The sequence below is a fragment of the Pleurodeles waltl genome, chromosome 10 (assembly GCF_031143425.1).
Source record: "Pleurodeles waltl isolate 20211129_DDA chromosome 10, aPleWal1.hap1.20221129, whole genome shotgun sequence".
Classification (NCBI taxonomy): Eukaryota; Metazoa; Chordata; class Amphibia; order Caudata; family Salamandridae; genus Pleurodeles; species Pleurodeles waltl.
The window spans coordinates 271,273,248-271,287,782 of NC_090449.1; the positions used below are offsets into that span (position 1 = coordinate 271,273,248).

The 14,535-nt window shown below is 44.2% G+C and overlaps 1 pseudogene; it reads right to left on the bottom strand.

The window, feature by feature from the left end:
• Window positions 1-14,042: 14,042 nt before the first annotated feature.
• On the bottom strand, window positions 14,043-14,164 carry LOC138262524 (small nucleolar RNA SNORA35; annotated as a pseudogene).
• Window positions 14,165-14,535: the final 371 nt, after the last annotated feature.

The window sequence follows — 14,535 nt, forward strand, 5'->3', positions numbered from 1 at the left end:
ATATGTGTTTGTGGCGAGGAAGGTTGAGGATGAGACATGCGGCTGCGTTCTGGATTCGCTGGAGTTTTCTTTGAAGCTTGGCTGTGGTCCCTGCGTAGAGGGCATTCCCGTAGTCCAGTCTACTGCTAATGAGGGTGTGGGTGACTGTTCTTCTTGTTTCTAGAGGTATCCATTTGAAAGTCTTGTTTAGCATGTGAAGGGTGTTGAAGCAGGAGGAAGATATGGCGTTGATGTGCTGGGTCATGGAGAGGGATGTGTCCACTATGAGTCCACTATGGTGCGTGGGAGGTGGATGTTAGGGGTGGTCCTAGGGTGGGCCACCAGGAATCGTTCCATGCTGTCTTGTTGGGGCAGAAGAGGATGATCTCTGTTTTGTTTGAGTTCAATTTGAGGTGGCTTGTTGTCATCAGTTTGACGATGTTGAGGAGTCCGGCGTGCAGGTTAATCTTGGCCGTGGCTGGGTTCCTTGTGACCGAGATGATGAGCTGGGTGTCGTCAGCGTATGAAATGAAGGCGATGCCGTGGGGACGGAGGATGTTGGTGAGAGGAGCCATGTAGATGTTGAAGAGGGTGGGGCTGAGGGAGGATCCTTGGCGGACCCCACAGATGATCTTGGTGGCTGTAGACCGGAAAGGAGGGAGGCAAACCCTTTGGGTTCTTTCGGAGAGGAAAGAGGTGAGCCAGTCCAGGGCCTTGTGGCGAATTCCGGTGTCGAAAAGGCGTGCGCGGAGTGTTTGGTGGCATACAGCGTCAAAGGCTGCAGAGTGATGGCACAATGTGTGCTGCAGTCCACTAGTGACATTTAACTTACATGCCCTGTACATGTTGTACTATGTACTCGGTACTTAGAGGTAATTTGAATATGCCAATTATGCATATGCAAATTAAACATGTTTTTAGGGGTCAAAGCAAAAACACTGGTCACTGGCCAGCGGTACCTGAGTATGCAGAGTCCAAAAATCAGCAGAACAATTTAGCAAAAAGTAGGGATGACCACACAAAAAGGGACATTTTCCAACACAAACAATATTCTATATGTGATTACCAGGATCCACTCTGGCCAATTCTATCTCTGTAACACACTATGCATACAGAATAGGGCTTTTTCCAGGCTGTGGCCATGGCAAGATAAAAATGTCAGGAAAAGCAATGTGCATGGATCTGCCTTTGTTGCTTCTGCCTCAAATATTATAACTGGTATTTTCCTGAATACTGAATATCATAAATGTCTTGAGTAGGGTTGATGATACATTACTGCTGCACAGGAGGTCCTGGTCCAGCTCCTCTCAAATATAATTATTTCCTATCTTTTATGCTTATTTCTAGGAGATGGTGGTGTTGTTCTTTCTCTCGTTGTTAAGTGTAATAAATGCCTTCCTAGATGTTTAAAGGCATTGATGTTTAGGGATGGAACAATGTATTTAATACTTTTCAAGTAGGGGTGTAAAGCTGATCTCTGTGGCACAGGGCAGACACCGACCCTTCAGGGTGTCTCCAATCCTTCAGGAGGCTCTCATTCACCACAAGCCAATTAATATCTTTGAGCTATCTGAGACTCAGCGGGTGGATATATTTGTGCATTACACAACCGTTTCTATGCTGAATGGACTGTGCCTTCATTTGGTGTGCAAGTTCCTGTAGAGTTGGAGAGAGTGAGATTGCAATGTGTTTTTAAACTTTGCAAAGGTTTATGCAAAGCATTGCAAGCTTCGTATTTTTTGTGAACATTTTCTCCTCATGACATCTGTACAAAATTGATAGCAAGATACAAAAACAGGTATAATTATTTCTGTTATAATCATATTAGTTTAATGCTTAAAACACAAATTTGCAGACCTAGGTTGGGCTTTTCCATAGCACAACAACACAGTGCATAGAAAAAGCCAGGTGCAGGTGAACTTGAGGAAGAATAAACATGTTTATTATTCCATTGCTAAACGATGGATGTAATGTTGTGTACGCTCTAGCTCTAGGACTCATCCTCTCGCCAAGCACAGCAGCATGTTTGAGAGATAGGGGTGCAGTAAAAACCACTGACTATCTTGTAAGTGTGGAAAAGGCTGCTTTATTTAAACAGGTAATTCCTGGGCAAACTGCCTTACAAAACTACCACCTCACTAACAACCAGTTAACTAACCAATGCCCTACCCTCCCACACCTACTGTCCCACCCAAAATAACCCACCACGCCAGTATCTTCCTCCTGGAAAACGTCCCAGGCCACTTCCACCCAGAAAAAGGTTGTCTATTGAATTTTCTCCCCCCCACCAATGGCTGCCTTCCAGAGGGCTCTAAGCATATATCCTGATATTCAGTGCCCACGCTGCTACTTCCTTCAATTCCAGTAGGTACAACTCCTTTCCTACCCGTGCGAGGTGCACGCCATTGTCCTGAAAAACTCAACAGTATCATTCTGGATATCCAAGTTGCAAATGCAGCCCAAGCCCAGCTCCCTGCAAAAATTGCTTATTTCCCTGTAAATCTTTCCATGTGCCCTGTCTGTTGCTGCTGGCTTTACCGTCCCACTCCACTGCCAGCAAGCCACAAACTCTGTCCATACTAGGAAACAACTAGACCATTGATCCTTCAACTATTTTAAATCCTGCTTCACAGCCCGAATCAAAACTACTCTCTTCTCCAAAACAAGGCTGTTCTCCCCCAAATAGAGAACTAGCACATCCTGGCATCTTACTCAACCAACCTACTGTTCAGACAAGAAACAAGCTCTCACCATCTCATGCTCTCTTTACACCGAGTGATAGAAATCAGGTACCTGTCAAATCTTGAGAAGGACCCAGATCCACTCAGAGCCGCCTGTAGCTCTGCCCATTTGATGTAGGAATGTCCTACAACCCAGATGGATATCTCTTCCACCGCCAGTCCAGCAACTGAACCTGGAACAAGCAATAAATATTTACACAGAAAACCTAGAGATGCTGCTTTCCCCCTGCGATGATTGCACAGATCTACAAAAGTAGTCTGAAGACCAACGCCGCAGCTGCATGATGTCGATCCTCGCCCAGTAGCAATTGCCTGCTTCAGTTGCAGCACCTATCAGGAACAAATGTGCTCCATATTCATTTAGGTGGGGGCCTCAAATCTGCTAGTGCCTTGCATAGAACAGAAAGGACCTGGTAGGTAGAAACTCTAATTCCAGGCCACTGATGAAAAGCCACAGGGAGCCTCACGCTGCGCAGCCCATCTGTGACCCCAAGCTACCAGGCAAAATCTTGATGCGGGAAGTGGCTGCAATACTATGCTCCTCCCTTGGGCCCTCTGGTCTATCTTGTAGCTGCGCAACCACACCACCAATGTACTCTCCCTCCTTGAGACATCATCCAACCTCACTACATCATTGGTCCCATGCCCCAGCAACTCGGACACCCAACAGGCTCCAAACATATCAAGGACATCAAAGTGGAGAATATGTACACCTCTTCATCCCCCCTACATACCCAAGGCAAGTGTCGAAGAACCCTGTGGAAGAAGTCCCAGGGGCCTTCTCAGTCTCTCCAAGGGACCTTGTTCCCATGCCCAGCCCTCAAGCATCCTTTGTCCCAGTTCCCGGGCTGACAGGCATAACAACACAACAATTTGCCCATAAAACCAATGCCTGCCAGCTTCCATGTTACAGTCACTCATGAGTGCCCTTTCTCCATCAAGTCCAGAATACATTTTACCACATCCATTGTTGTGCATCACCCTGGCAGCCTGCGCTGCACCCTTGATATCAAGAATTCCAACCAAGTCTTACTATCAGCCGTTCTAATTTCTTCAGCTAGGAGGCCTACCACCAATTGTACCATCCTTTGTTGTCTACTGACAACAGCTCCCCTGGAATGGGTTACTTGCATCTGTCTGCTTCAATCCCCAGAACATGCCATGCTTTGAAAGAGATCTCATGCTACAAACAACCCAGAATAAAGGAACGCAACAGCTTTGACAGCTGTGCATCTCTAGCCAACTGTCTGTTCACCACTTGTACTACAGCCATGTTTTCCACACTGAACAGCACCCTCCAAGGAACCAACTCTTATCTCGTAATTGCCACCACCAATGGGAAGAGTTCAAGGAATGCAATGCTTCTTCCAGCGGCCTTCCAATGCTCCAGCCATTCCTCCACACACCAGTGACCTTGCCAGAAAAGACCAAAACCCATACCTCCAGCCCTGTCAGAAACGATCTGCACATCCCAATCCAGAATGTCCTGTCGGGCCACTGGAATTTCGCTGAAAAAGTCAAGAAATAAATCCATATCCAGAGGGCCTCTTAGAACCTAGCAGATGTGCATACGTGATGTGTGGCAGTGAACCTCCTGCAAGAGTGAGGCCTAGTCTCCTACAGAATGTCCTCCCTGCTCTGACCACTGTTCAACCAAATTGAGGTGACCCAACAGTACCTGCAATTCTCTCACCTTTACCTTTTCTTTGGGCAACACGTTTACAAATATTTGCATGGCTTCTTTTTTGTCCTTAGGCAGCCTTGCCCCCGTCTTGTCAGCATCAAGTACAATTCCCAAGAAGGAAAACACCAATCTTTGGCCCACTGTTTTCTCACTGGTGAGTGGACCACACAGGTCACTAATGGGCTCCTTGAATCTTACCAACACCTGCTGGCAATCTGTCAAGCCGGGTGCCCCCACAAACAGCAAATCTTCAAAATAATTAGTCCCTAGTTTATGGCACATTTGCCATGTAAAGAGTTACTCTAGAAAGGAACTGAAGAACTCAAACAGCGCACAAAGTATAGAGCATCCCTTTGGCAGTGCCTTGTCCACATACTATTCACCATCACAATGCATGCCCAGAAGTTGAACATCATCGGGATGCACTAGAAGCAGCCAAAAATCTGACTTCATGTTGCACATTGCCATCTGTGCCCCTTACCCTGCTGCCACCATCAAGGACATGGCCACGTTTACCGAGGAATTGGACATTGAGCCTGCTTCGTCTGGAAGGAGGGTATTCACTGACCCGCCTTGAGGCAATGACAAATGCTGAATCATCCAAACTGCCCCTATTCTTTTTTAGATACCACACCAATAGGGAACACACTCAAGTTCTCTATTGGACAATCCTCAAAGGAGCCTGCCATTCTTCCTTTTGCAATTTCCTTATCAAGTTTCTTTTGTACTGCCTGTTTATGTTTCTTCACAGAGCAAAAGTTATCTACCTGCCTCCTCTCCTGGGGGCCCTTATACCCCAATAGAAAACCCTGTCAGAGACCCTCCTTCAATATCCCTGCTTCCTCAGGCAGATCATAGAGCCCCAACCAGTATTCCAGTCTGTCCAATCTAACTGGCGTACAAGCCTTTTGCCCCAAGTCCCTGTGCCCCTCAGCCTCCCATGTTGTTGAATTGGTGCTGTTGCCGTTGTGGACCTTCATTGTTCGCATAAGGCTGCCATTGCCCAGCATTCTGTCCATGGTACCCACCTGCTTTCCCAGTGCATGTTTGCCCGTGCACTTGGAGCACTCATGCCTACATTTGCAGTACTCAGGGGTACACATTCCCTTGCTGTAGTCCCAGCAAGCCTCCATGGTGCCCTCTTGACTTTTTGGTGACTGTCCCACCTCGTCTTGCATGGGGAGCCCTTGAAAGGACTTGTAGACTATGAGAAGGTTGTTGGCTGTGAAAATTGTCTTCCAGAATTTTAAGGGGCCAATTATATTCTTCCATAAATCTGTATCTAACTTTACCCATGTAGCATTGGGGTCGCAAGGCATTCTCGCCCTGAACTTCTCATCATATTGTGCCCAGACATAACCCCCAAAAGTCAGCTGGGCCTTGCTTATTACGTCCATGTATTTGAACAGGACAACTCCACATATTCCCCCTTCCAAATGTTTTCTTTCATTGACAATATTAGGTGTGCCCGCAAAGGCTTAGCCATCCCCATTGAGGGTAATTGCTTTGCCTTTAGCTCTTTTCTGTCAGGCCTGTCCTTCTTGCTACTGTCTTCCACTATGTGCTGTGCAGTATTGAACCCTTACACTTCCGATGCTCTTCTCCCCCTTGTCCTCCTGACCTACTCCTCCCGTCTCTTTCTCGAAACTGCTTGCTGCAGCATCTGTACCTATGACAATGTCAGTGATGTACTTACCTCTCCGCAACTCTCCTTCATGGATACCAACTCAGGGCCCGTGCCCACCTCAAAGCCCTTACCTGGCTCCAAGGTCAGTGCCTGTTTAGATGCTTGCTGCCTGGCCGGTGGCCTCCTTGTTTCTGATGCCACCCTGTGCCAGGTCTGTAACACACTAAACAAAACATTAGCAGTACCCAACTACCCTTACCCTTATTCCTCCCCATCTCACACCTAACCTTCTTTGAGGCTGTCCTCCTCATAGTCCACAAGGGGCACTCCCAATGTGTCCTCTGGCCTGACCCAACTCAGGCCTCCTCCTTCATACTGTTCTGGGAATGATAGTCTAGCCCTAGCCGGGGGCCAGCACCCAGCAGTCAGGGAGAGGGATTGAGCATCACCATACCGGTCTGCCACCACAACTTCTTCCTCTGTGGCAAATGAGCTGGAGGTTACCCAAGACTGCCCACTGTTGGAGCAAACAAGGTCGGTTGTGGACTTACTTCTGTTGACTGTGGTGGGATCCCCTGCAGACATCTGGCAAACTGCTTTGGGACCAGCCATCTCTTCACCTCGCCTTTCTACTCCCCACTACCCAAAAGGCAGTCCCCTTTGGGGGCATCACCCCCACCTGAAACACTTTCATGGCTGTCTCCCCATCTCCTTTGTTTAAATCTACCCCTTCCTTCTCCCTACTCCATTCCAGCCTGGCTGCCTCAGATGCTGAAGCTCGTCCTTGTGACACTGCGGGGTCCTTCACTCTGCTTTTGCTTCTACCTGCCCAGGCTTCTGTACCATTGTAGGCTTCAACCCTTGAGTCTCCCAGGGTCCAGTGCTTGCCCATTGCTCTTGTAGGCCCTGAGGGGCCCTTCTGAGCCATTCTCAACAGCTTTGCTTGGGATCTTCATCCAGCCTTGATTGCCCTTTTATGCAACTATCTATGTCTGCCTGTGGGAAGGGGGGGTTTTCTCTATAGGGGCCCCCTGCACAAAACCAGAGATTACCGCCCTGCCCTCCCCACCATTGGACCTGCTACGCTGTGTTTGTTGGAAGAGAGGCACTGCAACGGCCTCCTTTTCCATTTCCAGCTGTAGCCATTCTGATTGCAACCCAAACTCACTGTCCTCCATGTGCGGGCCTGTCTTCAGTCCTGGGAGACACTGCCATGGCCTTCCACCCACTTAAAATGCCGTTGTTAATGAATAAAGGAATGATTCAAATTTCAAACAGCCATTTTTTTGTTGACTTCATGTGATACTTATCCACAAGGTGATTCCAGGTCATTACAGTGATATACATTGTAAATAGCATGGAATGTATGCCACATGTTATGCTATAGATATTTGGACTAGTTCTATATTGCTAATTAGCTTGTGAAATCAGTGGTCTCTCACCTCTGTATTAATGTCTGATCCAAATCCTCCAGTTTGACCTGTTCCTTTTGTCAGGTTTCTGTCTTCTGTTTCTAATTTATTCTGTTCATATAAAAACAAAGGTGTGAGAAATATGGTGATGGGAGGTCTTAGACGACACAGTAGACATGAAGGGCCAGAAGCAACACTCTTTTTTAACTTTTACATAGGTAAATTCGGTGTATAAGTCTACTTCAAGGCATTTCCAATCTCATAGGTCCCACTAAATTCCATGTGGTGGTAATGCATAATTTTGGCTGTAGCCTTTTATGTTACAGAAGTGATATAATAATATAATCAATAGCATAGCATATACGTTGTGTGCCTTAGCTGACAAATGTAAGGTGGAGCACCCAGCCCCTATTTTTGAAGGTGCATTCACGGTAAGAGGCTTGAGATTCATATATGTGTGTGTTCTAATGTTTGTCTTTAACCTGCTAAATTGTAGCACTCGTTCACATTATATCTATGTATTTTGATTTATATTGTATTATTGAAGCTGCAATGACCGAGATCTATCAGGGCAATATCTGTCACTACCTCCTAAACATGGTGCTTTATTAATAAGAGAATGGTGAGAATTTGTAATTAGAGGGAGCCGGCCTCCGAAATCACTCATATCAGGGGTGAGGAATGCTATGAAGAAGCATGCAAGTTGATTTTGCTTTTCAATGCTTTACTTGTGAATGGTGTCAACTTACTGTTTTTACCCATTTTATCTTTCTAATACTTTAGAATGTGAATTTCATTTTTGTACATTGTATGGCTGTTTATAAGCTGACACAATAAGTAAATATCAGCATCTGGTGGAACTGTTAACGCGTCCCTTTATGATATTTTATTACACATCAGGACTCGTTTTAGGCCAATGAATCTTTTGACCCAGTTGAGAGACACCTTAGGACGAGATGGCTAATCAATATGTCAATCAATACGTCAAAAATGTCATCAATATGTATAACAACAATACATTTTACTTTAGTCAAAGTCATTAATCAAATCAAAGCGCTACCATGACCTTTCAGCCATGAATAACCACACCGATTTAGTAGAATTTTATGAGTTTTATTCCCTATTACTTACACTCTAAAAGCAGATGCGTTAATCTCAATACCAAGAAACATAATAGCATAGTCATGATATGGCAATTTTGGTAAGATTTCATTAAAGCAAGAATCACAAACATCAGAACATAACACGGCGTGAACATAGGTCAAATTCAGCAGAGTGTCAATAACGCGTCAGTTCAACAAAGCATAGTCTCGGTCGTTTGTCTATTTGCATCAGTTTTGGTGAACCCTTGTCCTAACCACTGATTAGCATTTGCTTGTTGGGCTTCATGTAAAACAATTTAGAACACTAATTTGGAAAACATCTAACTAAAGTCTCTGTCAAAAGTAAGCAGTTGGTACCTAGAAAGGAAAATCAAAAAGAAAAATCACAAATGCATTGTCATAATTACCCTCCAAGGTTTAGGTCAGCGTACAGGTTCAGTCTTCGTCCTCAGGACATCAGTCAATTACCATCAGTCAAAACTCAGCTCCGGGGCAAAAGGGCACTTCCCTCATAAGGAGGTAAAGTGTATAGTGGACAATCTAAGGGCGAGGATGGTTTTAAGTAAACTAACAAGTCACCAAACAGAGTGACAGAGTTTCTGGATAAAATCAATAACATTCCCTAACCCACCTAAATGACTCACTGTGACATGGGTTTTTATCCCTTTTCCATTGTACATTCCCCCAAAATTCTATTGGACATTTGTTATACCCCACTATCTTTAACCTATCAGAAAATACATTAGGTAACCTAACTCTTCACCCATATTATTTTACAAGTCTTTGATTGGTCTCCATAATTGACGTCTTCAGAGGTGGCACGTCCGGTATGATTTCATCTTTCTGTAATTCTTTTCACATCTTTTGGTCAGCAGTTCCATTGTCTTCACCGGTTTGAATGACCGTGTACATTACATTAATCTGCACTGTTTCAATTTGTTTTTATCATTTATTCCACGAGCAAGGAAAAGTATGCATGAGAACGGATCTAACATGGTTACATTTGTCTTCTAATTTGAAGAAAAGAACATGCAGGGTCGTGTCCTTTAATGAGTCCACACACTGCAAAATAGGAAAATACATTTAATATGAGAGCCAAGCGACTAAGCTTTGGTGATGTTAATTTAAGGCCTATGAGAATTTCAGCACAGATTCAGTAATGCAGTCATTAGTACAAACTTATTTAAACATAATACAAACATTTTAGTCCTCATTATTAATCTACGTATACATTGGAGGCCACTCCCTGTGGTCACATTTCAAGTGCACGTTTAAGCACAAATTATTATTATAGTTTCTTATGCAGCATTGTCACACATTAATTCATAAACGTTTCATGTTAATATAGATTATATAAGCTACGCTTTTTCAGTCCCTCCTCTGATGACATTCGTCATCACCCAAACCTTTCCCCTTAACTTTTCACTTTACGCATAAAGCGCATTTCAACATCTTGTCCCTTGTGTGAACTTTCCCAAATTTCATTAAACATTTTCTCCCTTTCATTTTCTTCATGCTTTTTACTCCTCTTGGTCCAATTTCTTTCAATTTCGTCATTAATCTTGCAAGCTCCCCATAATCCTAATAGACAGGCCAGAACAATTAATAGACCACCTAATATTTTTGCAAGTACCCCATTCCAAATATTACTAAACCAGCTCCCTACTCTGGCAATTTCCTTTCCTAATTTCTCCCACACTCCGGGTTCCTTCAAATCCTTCAAATCTGCACTATCTTTAGTTAGGTGAGTAAGCATACCTCTAATCTTTTTACTATTATTAGGTATATATGAGCAACAATGACGCTCGTTGAGCATCTTGCAGACTCCGCCGCTGTTTGCTAAAAGAATGTCTAAAGCAAGCCGATTTTGAAGAGTCATAGCTGTTTCTGCAGCAAGTTCAGTATCCATCAGGAGTATAGCCCCTGTAAAATTTGTCAGCATGTTATCCACAATAGTAGACAACTTTTGAATCTTTATGGAGTTTTAGATGACCCCTACTGAAGGAATTATGGCTCCAAATATGTCACCAACGACAGCAGCCGCTGTCTCTCGTTTTTGTCTAGCATGTTGTAATTCAGACGTTTTAGGTATTTGGTTTAAGTCATCAATCTGGTAAATCTTTGGGAAAACTATTCCCAAATAACATGTCCCATACCATCCCTTAGAAAGACGGTAGTAAGCATTAAGTCCACAGATATAATAGATCCCAGGGGTCGCTGGATCCTGTCCATTTAACATGAATGTCCATTTACTCTGAAACAAAAACACATGCCTACATTCACTTGTTCCCACAAATAAAGTGTCATGTTCAGATTTCAGCCTATATATACAAAGCCTTCCTACGTGTAATGCATCTATAGCTAGTTTGCCTTGCGTCTTCATTGAAGTGTAAGCATAATCATTTGCATATGTGCATTTCTCTAACCCTTTTTCTAATCTTTCTTTCAATGCTTTGCGTATATCATCAGTGTGATCTAAGAAGCTTTTCTCTACAGGTGTCAATAAGCAAGTTAGATTATTGCAATGTGCATAAGCTGTCCCAAATGTAAGCGTTGGTTCAAAGAAACCTCTAACTAATTTTATACTATGCTCTTTATCTAACTTGTTCAGAAACTCAATTACAGGCACAAAAGAAAACACCACATCCATATTAGAATAAAAATATTGCACATGTTCTTGATTATAGAATATTGTTAATAGCAAGCTACAACTTATCCCATATGTTAAAGGAAGACTATGATAGGTGACCCCTTCTTGCACTGATGAAGGAATCTTGGTACACACATAACAGTTTTTCGCATCCATTGTCTCAACATGCTCATTCAGCAAGCGATAGAAGACATTAGTGGAAAGTTCCCCTTTTGTGTTAGTTCCCTCATGCAAGTGTTTTGCATCCTGCTCAAACTTTCCCCATGGTGTTAGTGTTGTATTCTCAGGTTTTGAAGCATTATTACTTTCTTATCCAACCACGGCATTCCCACAATCACACCTACAATTATTATTGCACACACAATACCTAATATAAGACTCAACCAACCACACACTTTACCCTTTTTGTTACTACCTCTATTATAAGCCATGTCTGTAAAGAATCAGATAGTAGAACAATAATCAATTGAGGACGATATGAAACTCTTTTTTTTTTCTTGATGCAAAAGTCTCTTTCTTTCTGCGTATATTTACAGCGTTTCACTCACTCCAGGACCCTTTTGTCAAATTAGGTTAGCAGCTTGTCATAATCCAGTTTTCAAAGTCAACTCAGGTTATTAGTGTCACATCCGGTAATTTATAAGTCTCTTTCTTAGCTTTTCCAATCTTTCAATTTCTTTTCAATTTCAGTTTTAATACAGTCTCTTTTTCTGATTTATTTCAGGTACTGTAGTTTTGGCCTGGTACTTCTCGATCAAAGCAGAAAGCTAAGAATTCTTGTTGCCATTCAGATGTCGTTGCATATGCCTATTCAGGACCTGCGTACCTTCTATTTGTGGTTCTTTTTCTTTTCAATCTGTGTTCGCCTTTAAATTCTCCTTCACTCAGATCTTCTATTCTTGTGGCATTGGTTTCTTCTGTTATTGTTTCACCTGGTACGACCTTTTCTTGCGCAGCCTGCTTCTCTGGCCACTTATCTCCCTTATGCGTCTTTTTCCTGCTTGTCCTTTCAGGACGCTGAACAGCACCCTCCTCTTGTGCTATGGTGTTTTCTCTTGATGGACCTGCAACTGGCTCGGGGGATGCCGGTGTACTTTGGTCTCTTTCTACTATTTCCCCTTCTTCTTCTTCTTCTGGATCTGTAACAGGCTCAAGCTCTAACCCGTATCCGTCTGCTTCTGGGAGAACCTCTCCTTGATTTAGTTCTCCTGCTGCCTCTACTGAGAAAGGCACATTGTCACCTCTCTCGAACTCGTTTACTATTTGAGGGACAAGGCTGTTCTCAGTGGGCTCTCCTGCAGTCTCAGTTCTCTCTTGGCTATTTTCAGGCCCTGAGACTTCCCTCTCTGGAACTGTTGAGTCGGAAACTTCAAGTTCCTCATCAGTTGGACACGTTACCTTCTTTGTGTGACTGGCATGTATCCAGTTTGGAATGCCTGCACATTTCACAGCAGTGGTTGTTGTCAATATTACTTTATATGGCCCCTTCCAGCGCGGCTCCAAACACGACTTTCTCACGTGCTTCTTGACAACCACCCAGTCACCGGCTTGCAGAGTGTGACCTGGATCACTGATCGGTGGCAATGTGTTGGCTTCCACCAGGTGAGAAAAAAAGCGAACCACAACAGCCAAACCTTTGCAGTAGTCCAACACCATATCATCCATGATATTCACAAAAGCATTTGCAGGTACTGCGGGCAGCCTCATAGCTCTACCCTTAAGGATCTCATGGGGTGATAGCGCTGTCTTCTTATCACGGGTGTTCCTCGTCGACATCAGCATTAAGGGTAATGCATCTGGCCATTTCATATTGGTAGCTGCGCACATCTTCGCCATTCTCGATTTCAAGGTAACGCTCATTTTGTCTACTAGCCCTGATGCTTCAGGGCGGTAGCTACAATGCAGCTTCTGTTCAATGTCTAATGCGGCACACAAGAGCTTAATCAACTCATTGTCAAAGTGTCTGCCCCTATCTGATTCTATAGAGACCGGAATCCCGAACCTAGGTATTAGTTCCCTAAGCAGCAGCTTTGCGACTGTGAGACTGTAGTTTCTACGTGTAGGGTAAGCTTCAATCCAGTGGCTGAAAACACACACAATCACCAACACGTACTTCAATCCTTCACAAACAGGCATTTCAATGAAATCCATTTGCATTTTGCTAAAGGGACCGCCAGCTCTCCCTATGTGGCTCAGAGTTACCACAGTCCCCTTTCCGGCATTCATCTGTTGACAGATGATGCACCTGTGACAAGTAACCTCTGTGGCATGTCTGAACTTTGGGTTAAACCAATCAATCTTGAATGATCTGATCATTGCATCTCTCCCAAGATGTGCCTGTCCATGGTAAAGCCTCGCAAATTGTGACAGGAGACTGTTTAGCAAAACCAGGGTCCGCTCCTCTGAGACCCACAAGACATCAGCTCTTTGTACGCATTGCATTCTCTGCCAGGAGTGTTTTTTCTCTTTGCTAGCACGACCCTGTAGTGTTTTTAGCTCATCTAGGGCCAGATGTAGGTAGGTTTCCTTTTGCGAGTTGCAAATTGCGAGTCCCAGCGACTCGCAATTTGCAACTCGCAAAAGGAAATGCAGGAAGGTGTCTCAGATACCTTCTGCGACTCGCTATGGGGTCGCAAAGACCCACCCCATGAATATTAATGAGGTGGGTCGCAGTGTGCGACCCCATAGCGAGCCTAGGCACTCACAGGGATGGTGGCCTGCTGGAGACAACAGACCACGATGTCTGTGACTGCTTTTAAATAAAGCAGTTTTTTTTTTCTTTTTGCAGCCCGTTTTCCTTAAAGGAAAACAAGCTGCAAAAAGAAAAATTACCGAAACCATTTAGTTTCTGTTTTTTTCAGAGTAGGCAGTGGTCCATAGGACCACTGCCTGCTCTGAAAAAATGTTTGTTTTTGCATTCACAAAGGGGAAGGGGTCCCATTGGGACCCCTTCCCGTTTGCGAATGAGTTACCATCCACTTCAAGTGGATGGTAACTGCGAGTTGGTTTGCGACCGCTTTCGCAGTCACAAATCAACTCTACATTGCGATGCGGTCGCAAATAGGAAGGGAACACCCCTTCCTATTTGCGAGTCGGAATCGACTCGCAAAATGTGACTCTGCATTGCGGAAGGCCTTTTGCGCCTCGCAAACTGTGTTTTTCGCCGTTTGCGAGGCGCAAAAGGCTACCTACATCTGGCCCTTAGTGTATCGACTACCCTTAATGCAAGGTTCAAACAGGTGTCATTTTCAGTTTGCGGTAACAATTCCCACTGATCCTTGAACGATATACAGTTCAATGCAAAAAATCTTACGACTTGATCTGCATAGCCGTTTCCCA